Consider the following 25,990-nt stretch of genomic DNA (forward strand, 5'->3'; position numbering starts at 1 on the left):
GGAAAGCTCTCACAGTTAAAAGATAAACTGAAAATCTTAATCAGAGAGCAATTAAATATCTCAAGCCAAATTATGTTGTAGCCAATGCACACTATGAAATCACAGAATATCTTACGCAAAAATACTAGGACAGACTCATTTCAGCCATGAAAACAATCCACCTCACCAAAACCACTAAAATAGGAGCTACTGTTAAAAGCCCAATTTAAAACTACTTTGCCAGTCTTTTAGAATTGAGTGGCTAACATCCAGACCAACACTGTGCCAACACAACATTTTCAGTCAGTGGTGAGGATGGGGAATGATTTTTAAATCAATCTGTATTATTACAGTCCAAGTCCAGCCAAAAATTCCAAAAATACTAATATCAATAAAGTACAGTACATAATCAACAAATCCAATACAATATCTCAGTGCCACCAGATAAAAAGCCTATATGGATTTTTGGAAAACCCCTTTTCCTTTGCAGCCACCTATGGTTCCCAAAAATGTATCCTTGGGACTTTCAGGAACATATTTTGGGAAGTACAAAGGGGAGGCGGATATTGCTTTAAATTGCATGTGCGCACACATACAACCATGTGGGTCAGAAAACTCTGTTACATCAGACTAGCATTAGGCTGGGTGTCAACCAGCATATATTAAAACCAGTGAATTTATCTACTGTCCAGAGCCGAACACATGGCATAGGACATATTATTACCACAGTGTGCTAATGAAGCTATATATAAGCTGTGCTGCACTAGTGCACAACATAAATGTACACAACTATGGTCCAAACAACATGTTACACTGCAGTCACTTGTAAACTTAGTGTTATGACTCTGACATTGCAATGAACCCGTAAAAGGAGGAAAGAGATAGTGCTCCTTCCTCTGCTAAGCCCCTTTTCTCCAAAACAGCTACTTTCCCCAGCTGCTCCTAGCAGTATTCCAGGCATGTCTTTCCATCACAAATATGGGTTCTAAAACTCTGAGAGGGAAGAAACTTACAAGTTTTAGATTTCAAGAGAAAAGCAGCTGGTACTTTTCAGAGGGGAAGTGGCTATTAGTTAAAGGGTTATCCCTGTCTCCACTGAAAAGTGCCCCTTTCCTACAAACACTTTGCAACAGAAAAGGAGTCATCAGACTACACATGGCTGCACTGTATGTAATGTGTACTTTGGCTCTGGTAAAAGGTAAAGTGTGCCGTCAAGTCAGTGTCAACTCCTGGTGACCACAGAGCCCTGTGGTTGTCTTTGGTAGAATACAGGAGGGGTTTACCATTGCCATCTCCCTCACAGTGTGAGATGATGCCTTTCAACATCTCCCTATATTGTTGTTGCCCAATATAGGTGTTTCCCATAGTCTGGGAAACATACCAGTGGGGATTTGAACCGGCAACCTCTAGCTTGCTAGTCAAGTAATTTCCCCACTGGTGCTCTGGTACACACCCCAAATACCAAAGGTTAGCAAAGGATATGTCTTTGGAAAGGGACAGGTTAGTTATAAGCCTATGCATCAGCTCAGGATCGGGATGATCCTTTGATCATTCAATGATCCATTGTGCTGGTGCTACAACATACACAGAAAACCAAAACACAGAACACATGTGATAACACAAATTGCACACAATATCCAATGCTCTGCCTCAAAGGACAAACAATCCATGTCATCACAACTAGTTGAGTTATTGGATAGGATCACACTTAGACCAAGAGCATATCACATCACAGTTACAGATTCACATAAGTAATACAATGGAACACATCTTACACAAGACGCAACAGGAATCTCAAAATTCTGCAACTATAACAGGCAATACCAAGCATACAGCAATCCACACTAGTAAGGCTGTACTAGTAAGGTACAACTGGCCTCCACAGACATTGTTCAACACAAGTCTTAACTAATGCCGAGATCTGTTTTTCTGATAGCTTTGAATGCAGGGAGATATCACATATGTGCCCACACCCACACTGTTATTGCAACATGCCAGAAAAACCATGCAATACTTGCAATAGTAATAATTATTTTGGATTGATCATAAATTGCAGCAAAAAGAAAACTTTGCATTGAGTATATAAAAATCCCAGAAATAAACATTAAAGAGAACACAACCATTTCTATCACCAAAGCATGCAGCAGTTATGATTCTATTAACAATGGAGAAAGGAAGATACCAGGACCTCTTTACAAACAGATAGACAGGCAATTTAGCCTAGATCCTGAATTGCTGTTTCGATCAGTTGGAGACAAACAAACTGAATCTTAATCTAGACTAGACAGAAGCGCTGTTGACTGAGGATTCTGAGAATACAAGAGTTGACATACAACCTGTTCCAGATGGAGTTGTACTCCATCTGAAAGATCAGTTTTGCAGTTTGCTTCTGAATCCAGTGTTACTCTGGATACTCAGGTGACAATAGTGTCCTTGAGACACTTTTTACTAGCTTCATCTGATATGCCAGCTGTGGCCATTCCTAGAGACAGACCTAAGTCACTCATGTGTTTGGTACATCCAAGTCATTGTAATGCAATCTGTGAGCCTGCCTTTGAAGACAGTCCAGAACATTTGTTCAAAATGCAGCTGCCAGGATTTTAACTGGGGATTGAAGAGTGGCTCACAGAAGTCTGATTTTACATCATCTCCACTGGCTATCTATTTGGGGGTTCAGTTCAAAATGTTAATGTTAACCTCCTAAATGGCCTAGTAGCATTATACTTTAAGAATGCCTTCTCTCCATATGAACCTGAATAAGCACTTTTGCACCTGAAGCCTTGTTTTATGTCCTCTGACCATTAGAGATAAGCTCTAATTATCTCATGAAAGAGCCTTTTCTGTGATGGTACTTACTGTAGATTGTGGGGCATCTACACACAATCCTCCTCTGCTTGCTTCCCAATGGGCAGTTAAGACCTACTCCAACTTTCAATCTCTGATAGTTGCTACATTTTTGTGGTCTACAATCTACTGATACTACTATGTGTTTTTTGTTATGATGGTTTTAATTATTTTAGATTGTTGTTTTATGAAGTTTTCAATTGAGGTTCTTAGCCACTGAGTATACACAGTGTGGACAAACACAATGTGAAAAATGTTTATATGTACAGATTTCTCCATTACACAACAGCTATTACCATAATGTAGACAATGGACCATGTGCATTGTGAACTGTATTGACAAAATTAACAGACATCTGAGCTGAGGAGGAACTGGTATCATTTACCAGCAGCAAAATTTCAACTCACTTCTGAACTCCCACTGCAGCCCTACCAAACAGCAGATTACAACATGAGGACTGACAGAAGAAATGGTGAACAGCTGACGTCACCTATTACTACAAACAGACTTTGTCTCCAGAAAACAAACAACTCTATAACAAATCACCAGTAAAAGAAAAAAAAGGTGACGAGCAAATAAAATTCTGAGGACACAATCAGTGTCACATACCCTTGTCATTGGGGGGCGGGGGAGGGAGGTGCAGAAACATCAGTGGATACAAATTCAGACACTATATATTCAGACATGCTCCAAACAGCATTATGTTGAGGAGGAGGAGCAGGAAGATGAGCTCAGTTCACTTTTATTCCACCTGCACCAATATATGTACTAATGGAAGTGACTGCTGTGCTATCAAATAAAAGATATATGTAAGTGAAAAGCTGCCCAGCAAGTCCAACATGGTTATATTAAATTTCAAAGGAGGAAATGTCTAGGAAATGATAGGATTCATTTAAAGGTGTTTGAAAGGAAGAGTCTAGTCTCTTCAGGACACTTGGAAGATACAGTATTTAAGATCAGCGATGTGCATGAGCTGTGGTTCAAACCATGGTTTGAGCATAGTTCCGGAGTGGGGCCCGGGAGCTTTAAGAAAGAAGAAAGAAGGTCCTTGCCTGCTCTCCGCCATGCCACACACCTTCCTGCTAGAGTGGTGCGGATCCCAAGAAGCCTCACGCGGCATCAGCATGCACATGCATCTGCACATGCGTGAATACCATTTGCGTGGTCAGCAACACTATGCTGACCACACACATGGCGCCCACGCCATGTGTGCACTTGCATCGCACAGGGATTCTTGGAACACATGGGGCAGCAAAAAGCAGGTAAGGACCTTCTCTCCTCTTTCTTAAAGCTCCCAGGCCCCGCTCCTGAACTGTGCTCAAGCCACGGTTTGTGGTTTAAAATCAGTCTAACAGAAGCTTAGGTGAAATACATTCCACAAATCAGGGAAAGTACAAACAACTAGGCTTGAGCCCAAAATGTTTTGGAGGCCATTATAAAGGCCTCCAAAACGTTTAGGCTCCGGGGGCCATTTCAGCATCTAGGCATCAGCGGGGGGGGGTGTGTGTGTGTCTTTAAGGACAGGGGAGGATATACTCACCGCTCCCGCTGAATTTCCCCCACAAGCACTCCGTTAATTTCACTCTCCTCAGGGCGGCAGCATTCCTCCCTACCGCCCCGTTGCTGTCATCAGCTGGAAGTACCGATCGTGTATGTGCACACGGGCACGGCAAACGGGCGCATGGGCGATCAGGCGATGGGGCAGCAGGGAGGAACGCTGCCGCCCCAAGCCGATTGAAATTGAGTGCAAGCATGAATTATTCCCTTTGCTAAGCGGGGACCACCCTGGTTTGCATTTGAATACAAATGCAATACATAGGCCCTTGTGGAATGAACCCAGATGTATTTTGGGGGCTCAACCGTCTGAAGTTTATAGGCTAACAATATTAGCTCTACTAGCCAGTGAGAAAGGCATTGTCTAGAAACACAGTGTCCCTTCATTTTTCCTTTGTAGGAAATAAACAAGCGTTTTGAAAGTCTGAATGGTTTAGTACTGTCCAAGTAGTATAAAATAGACCTTCTAACATCCAGCATATGCATAGCCTTTTCTAGAGGCATTGATGGAGCCCTGAAAAAGGTGGGCAGAACGATGTCCTGGTTTAAATGAAAGTGGGGCAACTTTTGGGAGAAACCCATGGCCCATACTTATGACCACCTTATCTGGGTTAAATTTCATGCAAGGGGCATCTATCCTGAGTGCAGTTCGTTCATTCACTCTGCATGCTATGGTGATGGTCACTAGAAAGGCAGTCTTTAGAGTCACCATTTTTAATGATGCTGAGCCCAGAGGTTCAAAGGGCACTAGAGTCAAGGCCAAAAGGACAAGAGATATGCTCCATTGGAAGTTAGGCTGCCTAACAAGTGCATATAGGTTATTCAGGCCCTTTAAGAAGTTCTTGCAGCTTGGATGTGTGAATAGATTCCTCCCATCCCAGCTTGGGTGCCTCGAAGATAAGGCAGCCAGGCGTACCTTGATAGAGACATTTGCCAGGCTGGAAGACTTCAGAAGAATCAAATAGAGCAGGACCTGACGGATGGAAGCATATTTAGGCTTAAATCCCTTGGTGGTGGTATAAATTCTGAACTGTCTCCACTTCCTTGTGTAGTTGGACCTAGTGGAAGGTTTGCGTTTGTTTAGTAAGATCTTATTCAGCAGCTGATTCTCCAGGCCATCAGGCACAGAGTGGGCACAGCTGGGTGGAACACTAGACTATGGTCCTGAGACAAGAGATTTGGTAGTTGAGGTAGCTGTTGGTATCTGTAGCGAGACAGTTTGAGTACTGATGGAAACCAAATATGGCAGGGCTACCAAAGTGTCATCAGGATGCCCAACACAGGTTTCATCGATAGTCTGGCTACTACTCTGCCAATTAACAGCTGTGGAGGAAACATGTACAGGACCTCCTGGGTCCAGTCTAGCTGAAACGTGTCGCCCAGAGAGAGGGGGGATGACCCGCTCTGGAGCAAAACCTTTCGCACTTTGCATTCTGTGCTGTCACAAAGAGGTTGACTATGGGGTGGCCCCTGTCGTGAACAGTGGCCGCAGGACTTGGTCATGGATCTCCCATTTGTGTTGATGTTGTTGAGGGAAAGACTGGCTGAGGTCATCCACAAGCACATTGTCCATCCCTTTTATGTGGATAACAATGGGATGTATCTGTTGACGGATACACCAGTGCCATAGCTGGAGGTTGAGGGCACATATTGACCTTGAGACCATACCACCCTGTTGATTTATGTAGGCGATGGCCATAGTGTTGTCGAGTTGTAGTTGGACCATTTGGCCTTTCAACAAGAGCAGGAAAGCCTTCATTCCCAAGAATACAGCTAGGAGTTCTAGGAAATTTATATGTAATTCCCTTTGCTGTGGGGTCCAATGACCTTGCACCATGTGGGTGTTACAGTGCGCTCCCCCATCCAGTCAGGGAGGCATTTGTTGTGACCCAGATTTCTGGTACAGGTAATTGGTTGGGCACCCCCTGTAACATGTGATGTTGATTTGTCTACCAGGTCAGTGATCGTAGGATCTGAAAAGTTATCACGAGCAGATGGTTCTGGCTGTCTACATTGGGCTCGAAGAATGAAAGAAACCACAACTGTAGTTTCCGCATCTTCAGTCTTGTGAATGGAACTGTACTTGCAGGACGCCATGAGCCCCAACAGTCTTTGGAAGTGACAGGCCTGCTGTTTTGGTTGAGCTTGGAATTCCAGGACCAAATCCTTGTTTGTTTCATAACAGCCCCTTGGCAGGTAAGTTCGTTTCATTTCTATGTCTAAAATCACACCAATGTATGCTATGGAACTCTGAGGTTCCAGGTGCGATTTCTTCCAATCTGTCCTGATGCCCAGATCCCATAGAAGAGATAGTACAGACGAAATCTGAGAATGTAACTTTTGTTTTGGAAGCCAGGAACCAGCTGTTTAAGAATGGGAAGACTGTCATCCCTGTAGTCCTTAGGTGAGCCACTACAACAGCCATGCATTTTTCAAGAACACAAGGTCCAAATGGCAATACCATATATTGGTACACTGACTCTCTGACTGTGAAGCGAAGTTACTTCCGGTGGTTGTCCCTGATGCCTATATGAAAGTATGCATCTTTGAGGTCCAGCGTTGCCAGTCACCACTCCTGATAACGGAGTGGCAGTATATCCTGCAACAATATCATTCTGAACTTTCTTGGGCAAACAAATTCGTTCAGGTGATGCAGGTCCATAATCGGGTGGATTCCTCCATCCCTCTTCAGGATCTGGAAGTACCTGGAGTAGAATCCATCCCTTCTCCATGTCCACTGCACCGGGGCAATAACCCCCTTCTTTAGGAGTTCCTTAACTTCATCCTTCATTGGTGGAGTCGCCCTTGTGAAGTGGATCCCCAAGAAGGAGGGCACAGTCTTGAACCCTATTGCATACCCCACCAAGATGACCTTGAGGACCCAATGGTCCGATGTTATGTGGTGCCATGCGGGGACATGGCATGCCAGATGGACAGAACTGGCATGTCGTGGTGATGGTAGTATATAGTTGTGATTTGCCAGGAGATGGTGTTGTTGGCACAGTGGACTGAATTATTTCTCAAAAATGCTGCTTTTACAAGTCAGTGTGCTTCTTTTAGCCCTGGCTGTTCTTGTTCTTTTGTTGGAACAGGCGCTTATTGTAGGGTTGGTATTTCCTGAAATCTCTACGATCATGCTGACGGAATTGTGGTCTTTGCTTCTGGTAGGGCTTGAACCTCGACTGTGTGTACATTGAGGAGGACGGGGCAGTGAAGGTCTTTGCTGTATATTTAGATTTTTTCATCTTTTCCATTGTCTGGTCTGTATCTTCACTTAGTAGTCCCTTCCCGTCAAAGAGCAGACCATCAATCCTTTCCTTCATATCGGTCTGAAGGGAGGCCAGCCATAGCCATGCACGCCTGCACAATGAAACAACTGCTGTCATGGCCCAGGATACATTCTCTGCCAGGTGTTTGGCCGTGCTGAGCTGGTGTCATGTTATGTAAATTGACTTTGCCAACACATCTGAAATTTTCTGGGCAAATACTTCAGGGGAGATATCTTCCATCTCCTGGTCGACAGTCTCCCAGAGCAAGTGGCTGTATTTTGCCATACAGGCAGAGTAATTGGTGGTTTTTATTGAGTAACCTGCTGTGGTGTAGACTTTCCTTCCCATTACATCTAATTTTCTCCCTTCCTTATCCGTAGGAGTGGTGTGTCGCCAGGTGGATTTGGAAGATGTGGCACAGTCGATAACAAGAGAGTTTGGAAGGCAATGCTTTAATAGGTATGTATTATTGGACCCAATATATTCCTTCTAGACATTTGGACTTGGGGGTGGAAGTATTAATGACCTCCCAAGCCATTTGTACAGGCTTTGAAATAACAGGGAGCAGAGGCAGAGCCACCGGTTGAGCAGCCTGCAATGATGCCATGAAGTTGTAGACCTGGACGTCGATGGTCATAGACTGTGTCTTAAGATCAAGGCCAAAGGCGTCTGCCATGGCATTGATCTGGACATGATAAGCTTTTCATTCTTTAGTGGGTGACATGTATAGAAGGTGGGACATCATGTGGTGGATCCTCTGGTCTGATGGTTTCTAGATCCAATTCGAAATCAGAAGGGCCATGATGATCTTCCTCTAGAGACAGGTGGGGGGGCAGGCTTTGTGTTAACAGGCATTTCAGCTTCCTTACGCTCTGGAGTGGTCTTTTGAGTTTGAGTAGTAGTCAAAGTTTTGGGTACCACCGGTAGAGGCAGCGTCTGAGTTTTGGTAGTAGTTAATGTCTTTGGGGTTTTTGGTAGTTCAGTCAGAGTCTGAGTGATTTAGGTCACTAACATAGGTTGGGCAAGAGGTGAGATATTTGTAAGCGATACAGTGGTCATAGTAAGTGCCTTTTGTCTAGCCCCCAAGGTGAAGACTGGCAACAGGCTAGGAGAACTAGTGGCTAAAGCAAACGTGGTGGATACTTCTCTATGAGTTTTCCAAAGCTTGTAGTCCTGGTAATCATATGGCCAAGCAAAGAGGTGCCCAGAGACCTGCTGGATAATGAAGCAACTGGTGCAGCACGACTATGAGAGCACGACTATGAGAGAAACTTAATGGCAGTGGTGCCATTAAGAGATTGGTGGGGCCGCACCTAGTAAGTGGCTTGCTGAAAGAGCCTTAGGACATACAAGGGGTTCTGCCTCTTGTGGGGTGGTTATAGTGGGACATACACCATGTCCTGATCATCTGTTTGCTTTCCTGGTGTACCCAATAAGAACCCTTTAAACATGGTGGTAGAGGGCGTGCTGTTGCCGGAGTCGAGGATCAAGAGCAAGCTATGCGCCATAGATGGGTCTCATCTCCCTTCCAGATTGTCAAGTTCAGCTTCAAGATCAAAGATTGGCATCGGAGAAGTTTGGTACCAAAGGGTGACATTCTTCGATGCCGAAAAAATCGATGTATGCATCTTCAAGTACGAAGCCCCAACCATAGCTGTCAGTGTAGAAGGTCTCGGAGAATCAGCCAGTGACCAAGTAGGTATAACTGCCAAAGAGACTGATGTCGTGTGGGGCAGTACAGGTTTTATCCTCACAGGCGTCATGGGCCTGGGTGTCGAAGATCTCAAAACCAACGCATCCAGTGAAGACCTCGAAGTTGCAGCAGACGTCTATAACAGGGAGCCGACTGGTGTACAGATGGGAACAGCGTCTACTTCGAAAGTCCATCTCGACATTTGTGCTTCTTTGGAGCCATAGCCTTTCCCTCATGTGTCTCTTCCAATCTCGCCTCGGAGCAGAACCATGCAGAGGTTTGGGGTAGGGGTTTTAGACTGCTTTAGTTGTACAGACCCCGAAGTGGAGTGCTCCAATGTCAACACCTTTGGTGTCAACAACTTCAACATTGAAGTGGTTTCAGTTGTTGGTGTCGATGGATTCAGGGCATTGCCATACAACATATTGTGCAATCTGAGGGCCTGATTTCATCTGGTTTGTTTTGAAAAAGACATGCATATCTTGCATGCTTAAGTATTATGTTGCTCCCCAAGGCAGTTCAGATAAGAATCATGCCTATCCTGGGAAGGCAACTTGGCCCCACATTCTCCTCAATGTTTAAAATACTTTTTCTCCATTTTCAAAGCCATATCCATTCCGCGTCTTCGCCCACAAATCCGAGATCGTGCCAAAGTGGTCCATTTTTCGTATGATAGAACAGTCCGTTCATCAAGTATCATACAGATTATCTGAAGAGTGGTTGAAAAAACAGTCTGGGTCAAAGGGAAAAAATGATATTTCTATTTTCATTACAGGAACTCACAAGGAACCAATACAACAAGGAGCCTGAGCAGCCAGATGTGCGATTGCTACAGTTGTTGAAAAGGAACTGACGAAGTGCATCCAGCCCGCCTTTTATATTTCCATACTGAGCGTGTGAGGGCAAAGTCCGGATGCCGAGAGGAGCTAGAGCAATCAGCCTCAGGGTCCCTGCACAGGCACAGTACCCATTCTTATGGGTTACAACGGATGACAATCCAGATTAAATGGATGGTTTTCACAATGGAGAAAAGCAAGCAACAATGGTCCAAAAAATCTGTACTATTGCTATAAATGGTCTATTGTGGGCAGTGAAGTACTGTATTCAGGATTATGGATGATACTAAATTGTTCACGGTGGTGAAAAAACTAATCAGACTTTGAAAAGTGCAAACATTTTATCCAACAGGGTGAGTGGGAAACAAAATGGCAAATGAGATCCAAAGCAGCAAAATTATCCCAACTTCAAATATACACTGATGGGGTCATAAGTGACTGGCTGACATCCTGACTAATGAAGACTAAGGAGGGACAACAGGGATGCACCAGGTGTACTTGTGCAACTGCCCCAGTCCCCCTGCGCATGCCTTGTTGTGCAAGAACCCTTCAAGTCTGGGAAGCAATCTGCAAATTCGTTTTTAAAAAAACCAAAAAAAACACCACAGCACAATGTGTTTCTGATCTTGCAGAGCACTTCGAAGTGTTAGCCCTGTGGTGCAATATTGTGTGCAGCAGACTGGAGGAGCTGCACGTGAACTCCAGGAAAGTACCCACAGAGCCTCCTTACATGCACTCTTTGTTAAGATGTCAGCCACTGTGTGCATTCTAAGTGCCTGATGTTTTAAACCAGTTGTTCAAGTAAGAACTAATCAGACTACTTTCCTTTCACTGTCTCTACAACTAGAATAAATTTGGTTCAAATCGAGGTCCACAAGTTAGATCTCTTGCACCTCAAATGTTCATGCGTCCGTCATCTTGGATCGGGGTGGATAACATCACCACACACTACACCACTGGAGCATCCCTATGTGTCCATAGAGCTGTAGCAAATTTGGTTCAAATCAGTTAAGTGGTTTACAAGTTAGTGCACTTGCACCTCACAAGTTTACACATTCACCATCTTGAATTTGTGTGGATGACATCAACACAAACTATGCCATTGAGATTTCCCTGTGTGTCACTCACTGCAACTGTACCAAATTTGGTTCAAATGGGTTAAACAATCCACAAATTAGCTGACTTGCACCTCAGACATCCGCTTGACCACCATCTTGGATTGGGGTCAATGACATCATCACAAACTACGCAATTGAGGTGTGCCTATGTATCTCTACAGCTGCAGCAATTTTAGCTCAAATCAGTTAAGCGGTTTGCAAGTTAGCCCACTTGCGCCTCAAAAGTTTACACGTCTACCATTTTGGATCAGATTGGATGACATCATCACAAACTATGTAGTTGAGGTGTCCCTACAACTGGTCCAGGCATTGGTCCAGTATTATTAGAACAACATTAGTCCAGGCGTTGCGAAGTTGATGGGGGGGCACACACACGGATAGACAGACACACAGAATACCAAGTGATCTCATAAGCCTACTGGAAAGTGGGCTAAACAGTATATATCAGGGCAATCAAAATGAATAAAGGATTGAAGGATCCTTCTTTAAAAAGGCAACATAGGCTACAAAACAAAAGTCATTTTAGTTAAGGAAAAATAAATGAAAATTGGGATGGGAAAATTATAGAGATTTATGAAATTATGAATGGTATGAAAAGAAGTGGTGGGAGACAGTTTTCTACTTATTTCGTAATATTAGAGCAAAGGAACAAATTCAATTGATTGCCAGAAAATTCAGAAGAAACGAAATACAATACTTCATACCAATCTACCTATATATTCAATCTATATATTTAATTCTTCTAAATGTACCTGTCACTAATCCCACGCGTGGCAGCTCTCACAAAAGCAGCTTCCTGGGGGATAGCAACAGGTAGACAATGGTGGCAGCGGGCCAGCCTGGCCCGGCTGCCAGGAACTAGCGGGTGGGTGGGAGAGAGGCAGTCCACCAGCCAGAAAGTGCCGGGAGGAGGGGGAGAAGAAGCGGGCCGGCGTAGGCGCAGATGCTCTGCGCCCAGCCAGGCTAGTAAATAATTATTTAATGGAATTTGCTGACACAAGAAAAGGGGACAGGCATTGGCTTTGACAAGAAGATTCTCAAATTCCTGGGAAATATGTCTGTCAGTGACTAACAATGGGAAAGAGCAGCTGTGTGCATGCTTTCAGGGCGGGTAGAAAATGATGCTGCTGGACCTAATGGACCCCTAAGTCCAGTTCAAAAGGGCTCTACTTACCGAACTGCTGATTAAAGGCTAAAAGTTCTTTTCAATATTCATTCTTTACAGTAACCAAAAGGCACCACTCTGTCACCTGACATTTCCCAGAGCATATCAATTCATCAAACACATTTCTGTGCTAGTTAAGACATTTCATTTTAAAAAACAAAAAAGCAAATATGCTATTTGATAATGCATCAACACAAAAAGTGCCGTTGAGTCGGTATCAACTCCTGGTGACCACAGAGCCATGTGGTTGTCTTTGGTAGAATACAGGAGGATTGACCACTGCAGTATGAGATTATGCCTTTCAGTATCTTCCTGTATCACTGCTGTCCGATACAAGTATTTCCCATGGTATTTCAGGTATCTCAGCTTCAAGTATCTCAGCTTCAGTTAATATTACTTCAAATATTATTCTTTGTCTTTAACCTAAATGAATTATGTGATTTAGGACACGGATGTCTCTGCTTCTCCAATGAAAACTTGGACAACCTGTGTTCCAGGGTGTTTTTTAAAACATTTTTCTTCACTTTTTTTGAACACCACACACATTGGTTCAGATCTCCCATAGCCAAATGCAGGTGATACTGATACTGCTCCAGGTTTCTAAGAAAGTGCTCAGAAGTATGATCAGAAGTATGTTGCTGATGATCAAGAAAGGTGTTTCAAATCTGAGCAGCAGTTCTGGAACATGAGTGTTCTACTTTCAGTATCTGTGCTCTTACACAGAAGCACAAGACCACCAGCACTTCATTAGGAGCCCACAATGGCGCGAGTGAATCAGCACTACCTGTGTTAGGCTGCAGAACATGTGGACTATTGGACCCGTTCAGCCATAATAAGAAACTACAGTTTACTGCTACATAGATGAGCCCTGGAGAGCCATGGGCTCACACACACACACACCCCTCTCCTTCTCCTCCACATGCAGAAGAAAATAAAATGTTCACTTTTGAGTGTAATGTCTGAACTCAGGAAAGTAAAGTTAATGTTCACTAGGACTTCTTCAAACAAACTAACAGCAAACTTTGATTACAGATGCTAATCTGTGTTTTTATATATATATATATATGTATATGTATGAAAGAAATTAGCTGAAGAGAGGGAAGACAAGGTGCTGAATAATGTGTATAATTTATTAGGAAAATGTAATTTATCTATAAATAAATAAACTCTCTCTAAAATGTATTTGGTACAGATAAATTATATCTATACCCAACATATTTTAGAGAGCATACCTCTTCAAGAGCACAAAAAGAACTTATCCTGATGACACAGGCTTTCACAGATCTCCCATTCTGCGGCAGCCTACATCATCAGGAAAATTCCTTTTCATGTCCCTGAAAAAAGTACATCCACTCAAATGGACTGGGTATACATAGATTATATTTGCCTAATAAATCCCACACTTTGACAGCTTGTTGAAGCTTGTCTTCTTTTTTTCCTGCTGCTGTTTGGGTGCCACCCATCTTTTGTCTTCACATAGTTAAAATTAACCACAGTTTCCTGAGTTTAGACGAGCTATGGCGATTTGGTTAGTTTCAGATTGAAAGCAGAAGCTTTTGTTCTCTTCCTTTGGTGTGCAAAGCAGCAGAAGAGGAGAAGGGGAGTGCACAAGTCCGTGACTCTCCAGGGCTTGTTCTTGTAGTGGGAAACCATGGGGTTTCCCATTAAAGTCTGAACCAGACCATTGTTTTCATTTATGGGTTTTTTCCTTGAGCTGCCTGAAAAATTGCATGTGCATGGGATAAAGCTTTTGAACTTTCTAAAACTGCACACTGAACCGCAAGAATCTATGAATTACATGCTTGTGTACTGAAGACTTTGTGTTTCTGCTAGACTTTCATGCTCAATTTTATTTGAAAATATGAAAATGTTCCTGAGAAAGTAACAAAGGATCCCAGTAAAGACCTCTCAGAACACTGATGTTTAAGCTGTTTCATGCATGTAAATTTCATATCCGTTGGTTTTCTGTGTGGCATTCAGTCCATATAAATAAATTGTGAACAGGCCTACCATTTTATTGTCTTACTTTTGAGTTTAGAAAATTCAAGTTCAGCAGTTCAGGCCCAATGTGTGGACCTGATACATTTGATTACCCATGAGAGAGACACAACTGGAATTCACACAGACACATTTTGAATTCTTGCCCATTAGGCTTTCTTTTATAGTGAAGGGTGGAGCATAAAAAAGAAGAAAATTATACTTGCTGTCTCACAGGCCAAGTTCACAGTCCCTCTGAAATATAACCCCAAATTTCTTTTGCAATTTGTTATGTGCTTGTATGTGCTATGCATATTTGTGAATTTAACTGCTTAATTCAGGTATTTCACAGTAACTGTTATGCCATTTTATACTAAATACAAACCCCTAGGCAAACCCCTGCTAACTGAGCAAAGAGGCACCTTTTTAAAGTGGTGATTCTCTTTATTTAACAGGGAGAGAGCAACTGGCCCAATCCATCCCCAGCACACATCCCTCCAGGGACTATTGCTGGTATCTATCTTGTGTTTCTTTTTTAGATTGTGAGCCCTTTGGGGACAGGGAGTCATTTTATTTATTTATATCTATATAAACCGCTTTGGGAACCTTTGCTGAAAAGCGTTATATAAATATTTGCTGTTATCTTCATATATATACACCCAATAGGCAAACTGCAAATGAGATTAGCAAGGGTTAGGAATGAATGTTTTCATGCCTTCTAGGAGTTTTTCCCCCTCCACTTTACTCATTCACGCCTTCTAGGAGTTTTTTCCCCTCCACTTTACTCACTCATGTGGATGATCCTTGGAGGGAAGAACACTCAGAAAGCAGTGTACCTTCATGAGAGAAAGCCTCTCCTGAGGAGGAGAATTTAGTTCAAAATCATTGTGGGATGGGATAGTTTTACCAGAGTGTAACATGGCATTTCGTTTGAATGCATTAAAAAATGGATGGGGGTAAGAATTAATGGCTGCAATTAGGAAGAACTACTGCTCTGACTGTGAGAAACACTTCATGATAGATGCATTATGTATTTTGCACTTGATGAAAAATAATGCAGGTTGATAGTCATGTGTTTGCCATTTAACATTAATTATTTGAGTGTGGTTTTTTTGGCATTCTATGGTAATAGGTTTGCATTGTCCTTTGATTCAACAGAGAAAACTACCTAATGAAACTTAACACATTGGGTTATTACTGAAACAGTACCTTAATATAAAATGTTCAAATCACTAGTTCTAACTAACATGTGTCCATATTCTAGCAAAATTGTTTTTAACTGATCCAAACCTCTGTTCGTGTTCTCTCTCTCTCTCATTTGGAAGAATCTCCAGAAGTGTGCCGAGGCATGTTTTTGGTGTTGTGCCAAATTATGTGCTTCTGTTTTTGGCTTTCAACTATGGATTAGACAGATGCACAAGCATGCAGAATTTGGCAAGTAGTGACAATGGTCTAGTCAGAATTTAGTAATTTAAGCTTTTCATGAGACTTACTAGGTGAAAGAATTAAGAGCAACTTGTCTGAACTGTATCTTTATAACCTCGCATCATCTACTCCCGATCTTCTGCTACCGATTAGAAGCTCTGCATTTTCAGACTTCAATAAAGGGCTCAAATACATTTTATCTGTGAATGGATCCGATGCTCATTGTTATTTTAGGACATAAAACCAAGTGTTCCTGAACAATAATTTTTGATATGCTTTCTACTTCTTGGCAACAAACAAATATGGGAATTGCATACATAGCAATGATTTACAATCCTCATTATAACTGACCTCACACAATCTGTACCCATTATTGCCCCTTGACTCAGAGCTTTTTCAAGAGCTGGTTTTATAGAAATGGCTAAGTGGAATTAGTTCTAGGTTCAGGTATTGCTACACCACCTGACAAATCACAGATTTAATTTTAATATGGAGACACAGATATATAAACCTAATTGTCACACTCTTCAATATTATAAAATGTCAGGAAACCTTAAGCCATTTGCAGGCTATCATTTCCATGTTAAGAGGCAGAAATACTAATAAAGAGAAGTGCACTGGATTTAGAAACTTTTTTCTTTAAGTTAGAACAACTTTACATTGCCGTTGGTCAATTGTTAATTGACTCCCATGCATGAAAGTTACAGAAATATTTAAATTTTTTTACATTTATATCCCGCCTTCCACCAAAGAGCCCAGAGAGGTGTACATGGTTATGTTTATCCAAAGAATATTGGTTTATACAGCTGCTGCTATTTGTCATGATACTACTAACAAGGTAAATATGGTAAATCTGAGCCTTTCTTTTAGGATCCAGAACAGAATGACACGTTACCAAATTCTAGGACACGCAGTAATGGAAACTAGATGTCCCAGCTACTAGCCTAGGAGTTTGATTACACACAACTGAACACTCAAATAAAAAGCAATTTATATGTTTAATAAACAGACTTTTATCATGAGAATGATGATGAGCACACAGGAACTGCAAACTGGGCTTCTGTCACATGAAAACTACCCATTTGTGGAGATTTAAAGAAGATTCAAAAGAATACAACTAATTCTCTTTTTCTTGTCATGCCAACATTATTATTACTATTTACATGGATACAAGCTAGGAGTTTGCCATTTCTGGAAGGGCAGTATAGAAATAGAATAAATAACAACCACCACCATCACTCCATTCCTGGACAAGTTGTCTGCTATAAACAGGCTTCAAATTAAAATATGTCCCAGGTGGTCAATTTAAATAAGGGCTTCATATAATAGAATGTGTCTAGCCATGGTGTGGTAAGACTGCAAATTCATAGGGTATTCATCAAGGCATGTAGATGATATAAAGAACTATGAGGATTTCCAGATCTCACCGGATTACTACATATAAGCTACATTTTGTTAAAACAAACCAATAAAAAATCAGTTGTATGTAAGAACACAAGAATAGCTCTGCTGGATAAGGCCCAAGGCCTAACTATTCCAACATCCTGTTTCCCACAGTGGCCCACCAGATGCCTTGAGAAGCCCAAATGCAAGAGGTGAGATATGTGCCAATGCTTGGAGACAGGCAGTCATTGATAACTGAAAACTGAGAAAATAAGGCACACAATATCATAAATGTGTTGTAACTAAGTAAGTCTAGGTCTAATCCAGGAGACTGCTTGGGAACTCAATGAACGTTTCCATGGATCCACCATGGAAGAAAGGCAGGATATAAATGTAACAGATGCTGGCAAGGCAATGCTTCCAGAAATCTGGAAGTCTTATTGGAGTTCCCAGGTTTTATTTTGTTTTTTGATGCATCTAACAAAGCTACAACCAATCTTCTTGTGACATGGTACAACACTCAGCCTCAAAAGGAGAAATATAATTACTTACTCACTCACGCACAGACTACTTTCCACACTGGACACCTCCAGTGTGATATTGTGTGAACAATAATTCCAAGTGAGGCAACAGAGCCTCTCATCAACCGAAACGAGTAATTTATTGCTGGGAAAATGCACTTTTCTAACAAAAAAGCACTAGCTTTGCTATAGATGATTCTCTTATTTTGTGAGTACAGTTTTTGAAATTGTTATCTGGATCTTGCACAACAACTCCATAAGCACTATGCCTTCCTCACATAATGAAGATCATCTGAAAAGGACCTTTATTTCCTGGAACAATGTACAAGTGATCTACTGTTAACAAGAAGATTTCATAACTAACTCTCTCTCTCTCTCTCTCTCTCTCTCTCTCTCTCTCTCTCTCTCTCTCACACACACACACACACACACACACACACACACACACACCCCAAACAGCAGATGTGCATGCTAGTACTGGAGAGGAATGTGTACATTTCAAAGGAAGAAAATGAGGATATTCTTCAAACATCAGGTTATGGCTGTCAAGGAAGGGACAATCTTACTGCTTGCTGCTTTTCCCTTTGAAGAAATACCAGCCACATACCCACAACTAGATTTTCAAGCTGATTTTTTTTTTTTACATTTATATCCCGCTTTTTCCTCCAAGGAGCTCAGAGCGGTGTACATAATTCTGTTTATCCTCACAGTGTACATGGTTATGTCTATCCTCATAACAACTTTATGAGGTAGGTTAGGCTGAGATATACATGACTGTCCCAGAGTCACCCAGTGAGTTTCACGGTAGAATGGGCATTCGAACTCGGGTCTTCCTGGTCCTAGTCCAACAGTCTAACCACTATGCTATGCTGGCTCTCTTGCCATCATTTCCCAAAAGTTCAACTCCTTTAAAAAAAACTCAGATTCAATAATCCTTTAAAGAACATCCAATTTTATCTATGGCTATGAGCCCTCAGCGGCATATTTTGGGGTGGCATAGAAAGCTGGGGCAAGGGGGAGAGGTTTTCAAAACTGCCCCTTCCTCAGTTGACCAGAGCAGTTACAGTAATCTGGAAACAATTTTAGTCCGCTCGTCTCACTGCACCAGCACTTCCTCCCTCTAGATGCCAGAAAGCATTTTTTGTAATAGAAGTAAAAATGGGAAATATGCTTATAAAGAAGGAATCATAAAAAGCCGAGCAGTTTCACTTTCTTAATAATAATAGAAATACTCTTGACAAAAAAGCTACAACGTGCAGACTCTAACAACATAAAAGGCTTTGTGGCCCTTACTATGGACACTTCCAGGTTTCAATTTCCCCAGTGATAAGAGCTCTAACTCTAGGACAGGGGAGGTGAAGCTGCCATCAATCATTTCAGCTTATGGTTACAGGTGCCCCTTTGTTGATCCTACCATCCCCAATTGTACTACCAGCAATTAGGCATGGGTATTACCACCACAACCAATTCAAAACTAAGATCACAGAAGAAAGCCAGTGGCTAGCATCCAGACCAAATTACACATGAATAGTCCCATTGAAATTAATGGGATAAATTAGTTATCACTAACTTGTCCCATTAATTTTGATGGGTGCTGGAGAAGACTTTTGGAGGATAGCATGGACAGCCAGGAAAACAAACAAATTGATCATAGAACAAATCAATCCAGAATTTTCACTCAAGGCACAAATGACCAGGCTCAAACTATCATACTTCGGACACATTATGAGAAAGCCCAACTCCCTTGAGAAGTCCATAATGCTCGGAAAAGTTGAAGGAAAGAGAAGAAGAGGATGTACAGCAGCAAGGTGGATAGACTCAATCACAACAGCAATGAATGCACCACTGAGAGAACTCAAAGGCCAAGTTGAAGACAGATCATCCTGGAGAGAATCTATCTATGTGGTCGCTAAGAGTCAATACCGACTTGACGGCACTTAATCACGAGCAATTTGGTCTTCTCATTCTTCCTCATAGGTGGTATTTTTAAAGGACTTGGTTTTGTTTTTGTCTGTAAATGGTTCTGCTCCTAATCTTTCCTATATGCCTAGTACTCTCTTTGTCACAACTGGTTTTAAATGAATTCATTAGATAAATTCAGTAAGGAAAAGACAATACAAACTTTACTGACTGATATTTGCCAAGATCACAACTGTCCACTGGAAGAGAGAGGAAGACAAACATAACTGAAAAATAGAAGGGTAAAGGAACTGATAAATCTAGTTTTAAATCTAGACTTAAACAAATCTAGTTGAAATTGCAGACTGGCAGACAAGGTTACCATAAGTGCCTGAAGAATTGTACAAGATTCACAATCAAACACCATTCAGCCATCCCACTAATCCAGAAATCATCAAGAATTATTATTCTGTAAAAATAAAAGTGTCAGAGGAGCCATTCACATTCACTGGCTTTCCAGGTTAAAAGATTGTTATACATGTTCAAACCATTGACCACTTAACAAGACAAGTAGGAATGTGTACATGAGTGCACTAGGGTGGTAGAGGATCAAGAAAGAGGCAGCTACATTTAATTAAGAGAACAGTCATATATTTAAGTGACTTTGAAAGAGGATTTTACTCAGTCCAATTAATTTGCACATGAGGAACCAATTCAAACCATTAGCGGTGCATTTAAAGGGCTTTCTGAGCCACTGTAATTCCAATACACTAGCTTAATTGCCTTGTGGATAAAAAACACCACTTCAGTCAAGGAAGAACTTACTCCACATCAATACTGTTTCCTCTGTAGTTCTAGCTGCACTTCTAGCTCTTCTAGTTAGAACTATGTTTCACTATCACATCAATTCAGTATTCTCCCTGCTACACACAAAAAATCCCCTCTGAAAACTATCTTCCTGTATAGAACTACAGAGCCTCTGTATGACCGCTATACACACTTGAGAGAGAAATCTACTCAGACAGAAAATAATATGATTGTTTCTTAACTGGCAACAAAATATTGAGCAGAAAAAACATCATTATCTATTTCTTTCTTTTAAAATGTTGTGACCATTGAACATACTGGCTAGGATCAAAGAGGCCCAAGTGCAAGTGGAAAGTGTTTCTGCTCATGTGCATGGAGATGAAGATTTGCATTGTGCTGTATCAAATGCTGCTCTGGAGCGTCACTGACCTGCAGGAGCAGCATTTAAGAAAACATGAGGTGTCTCTGGGAAGGAAAAGCAGAAAAACTCTTTTGTACATACAGAACACTATACACAGTCCTTTGGACTCCGGCCAATACTGTGACCAAAACCACCACATAATCCCTAGTTATTTTATTTTAAGTGGCCTATGCACTACACGCTCATCATTTAGCATCCTGGCTTCTTTCCTTTCACTCCTACTCAGAATGTCATATTAACAGGAAAGAGAGGCCTGTTCAGCATTGAGCATAACACCGCCTTCCTTCTTTGGCAATCAAATAATATCAATGAAATGCTTTTAAGGCAGTGTACGTAAGACACGACTACCTTGAAAGCATTTCACTGATATTATTGATAGTGAAAGAAAAGATTTAAATATTTTGCAAGTTTTGCATATGGGAAGACAATTTTCTTGACATGAACAGGCAAATATCAATCTAGAGTGAAATTGAGATTTGCCTGTTTGTGCCAAAAAAAGTATCCTGCCATATGCAAAACTTCACAAAAATATTCAAATTGCTTCTTTCATTGTTCACAATGAAGGTTTAAACAGAACTACAGAATAACAACTTTCATTATACTTCTAATTGTATCCCTGTCTCACAAAATAACACACTTTCATCACAGTGACAGCACTATCACAGTGATAGAAAAATATATAAGCTTTGTCTTGGTATATTTGTTCTTAAACTTTCACACTGACAATTTAAATGCCAGTATTGAGAGTAGCAAGCAAAATCAATAGTTACTAACATATCTTCCTTAACTATCTAAATAGGCCATAAGTGGAACTATAGAGATTCAATATATTAAACAGTTGAGAAGCAACCATCAACTTTTGTGAATTTCACATCTTCACTGACTCACAGGAAGTAAGAGTGTACATATACATACAAACATACATACAAACATGAACACACACACAAAAAGGAAAAGCAGTCAGGAATGGCAGGGTTTAACTGCTCTTTATGTGGTCACATAAACACAACAGGCAGTAGTAAAATCCCCCAAACCAAATTTAAGTTACAATTATTGTTAAACCAAAAGAATGTGTTGGAACAATTTTGCCCTGTAATTCACAATGAGTACACAGCATCCACTGCTTACAACAACTTCTCTTTCTTAGCTTGTTACTATGTTAAAAACATGGATATAATTATAGTTTTTGGCTTTTAACTGTCTACAAATCAAGTGAAGATAAACTGCTATTAGTAAGTATACCCACTCCCAATAATTGTGTTTTGACATTATAGGTAAAAGATAGAACAAACATAACGAGAAGGAAAACTAGCTACAGCAATTATAAGAAACATGCTAAAGGCATACCAGGTCAATTATGGCCTTGACCAAACTGCAGCTGATCGAAATTCACTCTTACCATTCTTCACAAACATATACATTCTGATTAACTCAGTACCAGTTTAACAATTATTTAGTTCTTATCTTTTTAAAACTATGCAAAACAGGTGGCCAATTTAAATATTTTGAATTCCTGGTATCATCTACAAGACATTTTTCTTATTCAGAAAAAACATTTGGAACAATATCTACCATACTATTTAGTAAAACATAAATATGGCAACTTCAAGAGAACTCAGGTTTTTGTCTTGGCTTTTTACATTTTGAGATCTCTTAAAAAAATAACTTATTACAACATCACTCAAAATCTGGTAATTTCCACCTGGAAATTCCTTTTTATTGTTTGGTTCTTTAGCAACCAAGTCAGGGAAAGATCCTATTTTGGATCCCACCAAAATAGGCCCAGTATGGCATAGGACAACCCCAAACCCAAAATGCAAGTACAATGGACTGGCCCTGCAATAGTTTCATGTCATGCAGACAAAGTAGATGACCAGCAGGAAATCACTTTGAGGTGAGCGTGGTCTTAGAGGTCACGTTCCAATTCCAAGCAGGACTTTTGCCCATATGATAGCTCTGCCCGGTGCACAACTCTGCACATCAGTTTAGTTGCATGCTGGAGAAGTGGGGTGCATTCCCTCTGTGTCACATATTATTCTGTTCCAGAAGACTCCTGTTCTCAAGAGCAGATGGGAGCGGCACAGAGCACCACTGGGCTGAGAAAGCAGCAGGGAAGCTTACTTGCATGAGTTTCCTTCCACCGGCACTCTTTAGAATCCAAACTATTAAAGCAATATGTCTTTGTATGCTACAAGCAATACACCTGTTAATCTCTTAGCGTCTATGTTTTTATCTTATCACATTTAAAATTTTTGACCAATTCTATAGCTTTTCATAGTTCTTAGTTAGATAGCAATGTGGTTTTAGTACAGGGGAACCCCGTTATTTGTGGGAGATCCATTCCGCAGCGAGCCTGTGGATAGCAAATCCATGAATGACGGGGTTTTAGGGCTATGGGAATTGGGGGGTTAGGTTCCGGGACTTCTCAAAATGGCCAAAAATCACAGGTTTTGCCCATCCCACCCCCCAAGTGCCCTACCATGTTGCAGAGTAGTCCAGGGAACCCAGCAGACTGAAAAATCAGCCAAAAATCATTCCAGGATTGTGTGGTTTGCCCCCATTTTTTCAAGGAGACATAAAATGCTCCCAAACACAAAATGGCAGTCAGGAATGACCTCCAGGGTCATTTCTGGCCACCCCCAACCTTTGGATTTAACCCTTTTTTCTCAGTTTTTTTAAAGTATACAAAAGTTGGGTGCTAATGGGTGCTAAAACCGTCCTGAGCCATTTTTGGAAGGGCAGTATAGAAATTGAATAAATAATAATGATAACAACAACCCAACTCAGGACAGCACAAATACTACAACGCTATCTTTAATTTTTCTTTAATTATCCTAGACCCTTGGAAAGGGCCCGATAATTAAAGTACCAAATCCAGTCAATAACATTTGCTAGACTGGATGAAAATAGATAACAACAACAACAACAACAACCCAACCGCAGAAAAGCGAAACCACGAGTGCTAGACCCGTGGTTAATGAGGTCCTCCTGTATTATCATCTTCTGATTCTATAGTCATTGTCTTCACAACCTGAGTTCATAGGCATAAAGTGTTTTTAAACTGTAATTTTATAGTTTTAATCTTCCACTTTTGATGACAATTTCTGTGTTTGCCTTATGCCAGTTAAGGACCATAATAAAGATATTGATATTTTGTAGGCATGGTAGTGCCTGTAAAGTTACAGTGAGGAGTAAAAATGGTGTTCTATCATTAAAGGTTCTGAGCATTATCTGAGTCTTAAAATTCAGTTCATCTGTCCAACCTGCTTGAAATTTGGCATGAAGATGAAAAGCACCATCAAGGGCAAATCAGGTGAAAATCTGTTGAGAAATGACCAATATACTGCAGCCTAACTTCGGCTGGGAGGAGACTTTTTATTGTTGGTGGCTGACATACCAATATACCTTCTGCCCATCCCAGCCCTCAAGATAATCTGCACTTCTTGGAAGGTGCACCATTAATACTATATTCAGTATTAATATTATTAAGCATAATAATTATTAGGTATATTTATTTGGATCACATGTATATATGAATGAAGGGTTTTTTAAGTACCTACTATATTTGCTGATGATGTTCTGTGCTCTAGCAAGACATAAACGCAGAAGCACAAATACTTATTTATGAAATCATCACTGAAAGCATCTTTCAGAACAACTTTCCATAATAGACTTCTAATTATAGTGGTGTTACTGGCTGCTGATATAGAAGGGCTATTTATGAACATGGAATTAAAAGCTTGAATAGCACAGCCAGAAAGCTTAACAAAAGGCTTGTGTTTATTTCTACAATCCAAAGATGCACTTTTAAAAACGTAACTATGTGCAGTTCTGAAAAAGACTAATTATTTTAAATGTTACTTCACAATAATATTTAAATATTCAGAAAAAAAATTCTATAATAGAAACATATCTTATGAGTAACTATGGGTGGTACTTACTAACCTACAGTTGTCCATCTATCCCAGGGCTGTTCAACTTCAGCCATCCTGACGATGTTGGCCTACAACCCCCATAATCCCTGGCTATTGGCCACTGTGGTTGAGGATTATGGGAGTTGTAGTGCAAAAACAGCTGGGGGGGCCTAAGTTGTGCAGGCCTGATCTATCCAATATGTAACAAGGTAAGGAGGGCCTACTGCTGAAAAACAGAGAACATGCTTTTCATACACAAGGTGCCAAGTTCAATCTCCAGTTAAATGATCTCAGGTGCTGGGGCTGAAAAGACCTCTGCCTGAAACCTTGGAGAGTCACTGTGAAGCAGAAGACATTTTGGGCTATATGGACTAATGACTCCGTATAAGGCAGCTTTATATGATATCATGTGTGAAAATGCAAAGATCAGCCAGCATAAATAAGCAAAACTAGACCTCCCACCTTAGCAATAGTAAGCAACCAGGACACATTCATTTTCCCTTGAGATGCCAAGTATCATTAAAACCAAGAATTTCTGCAAATGTTTCAAAATTTCTTGGAGTTTACATAACACATGGTTATTAAGCAAGAGTTCTATCCCAGTTCTTAAAGTCCTCCTTGATAGGCAGACAGTATTAATATTGCATTACCAATTATTTAGAATAAAGCAGGATTTCCTGGTTCAGACAAAGAGAGATTTTGGTTGTTTTAAGTCACAATCAAAAGTAGAATCCTTCCTCCTGTTGAAAATGAAAGGCAAGGGCAGAGATGTATTGTGAAACTAGGATTCAATCTCAACTCAGGGTTATGTTTTAACTTGGCCACAGTCATACTAGGTCCTCTCAGGTATTATTTTCCAATTACAGATACAGGAAATGCAAGAAAACACTTGGAAAAATAGCTTAAACCAATACTAATGATACTAAAAATTCTAAAAGGCCGTTCACATGACCAAATGGGGTGGGGGAGAGCCTGGGGGAAGGCAGGAGACTACATGCCTCCCCTCACAAGACCAGAGTCCAAACAGAGATCCGCCAGCCTAGCGCCCAGACGAGTGATGTGGTTCTGAGCAGGAGGCAGGGGAAGGAACGCAGGCCGCCAGGAATCCCACATTGCACCACGCAAGCAGCGCAGTGCACTGGGAAAATCTCCCTGCTACCAGGCCATTCTTTCTCCTGGCCTCTA

At 41.1% G+C, this 25,990-nt stretch overlaps 1 protein-coding gene and 1 long non-coding RNA gene across 17 annotated transcripts in view; one reads left to right on the forward strand and one right to left on the reverse strand.

The window, feature by feature from the left end:
• The window catches only part of NFIB (nuclear factor I B), a 313,063-nt gene that overhangs the window by 241,293 nt on the left and 45,780 nt on the right, over positions 1-25,990 (reverse strand). The window lies entirely within an intron of this gene.
• Positions 6,461-11,001, forward strand: LOC128345752 (uncharacterized). Its single transcript, XR_008316629.1, has 4 exons — positions 6,461-6,573; positions 8,027-8,105; positions 9,179-9,341; positions 10,115-11,001. It is a non-coding gene; the product is annotated as an uncharacterized LOC128345752 (long non-coding RNA).

The sequence above is a fragment of the Hemicordylus capensis genome, chromosome 2 (assembly GCF_027244095.1).
Source record: "Hemicordylus capensis ecotype Gifberg chromosome 2, rHemCap1.1.pri, whole genome shotgun sequence".
Taxonomy (NCBI): domain Eukaryota; kingdom Metazoa; phylum Chordata; class Lepidosauria; order Squamata; family Cordylidae; genus Hemicordylus; species Hemicordylus capensis.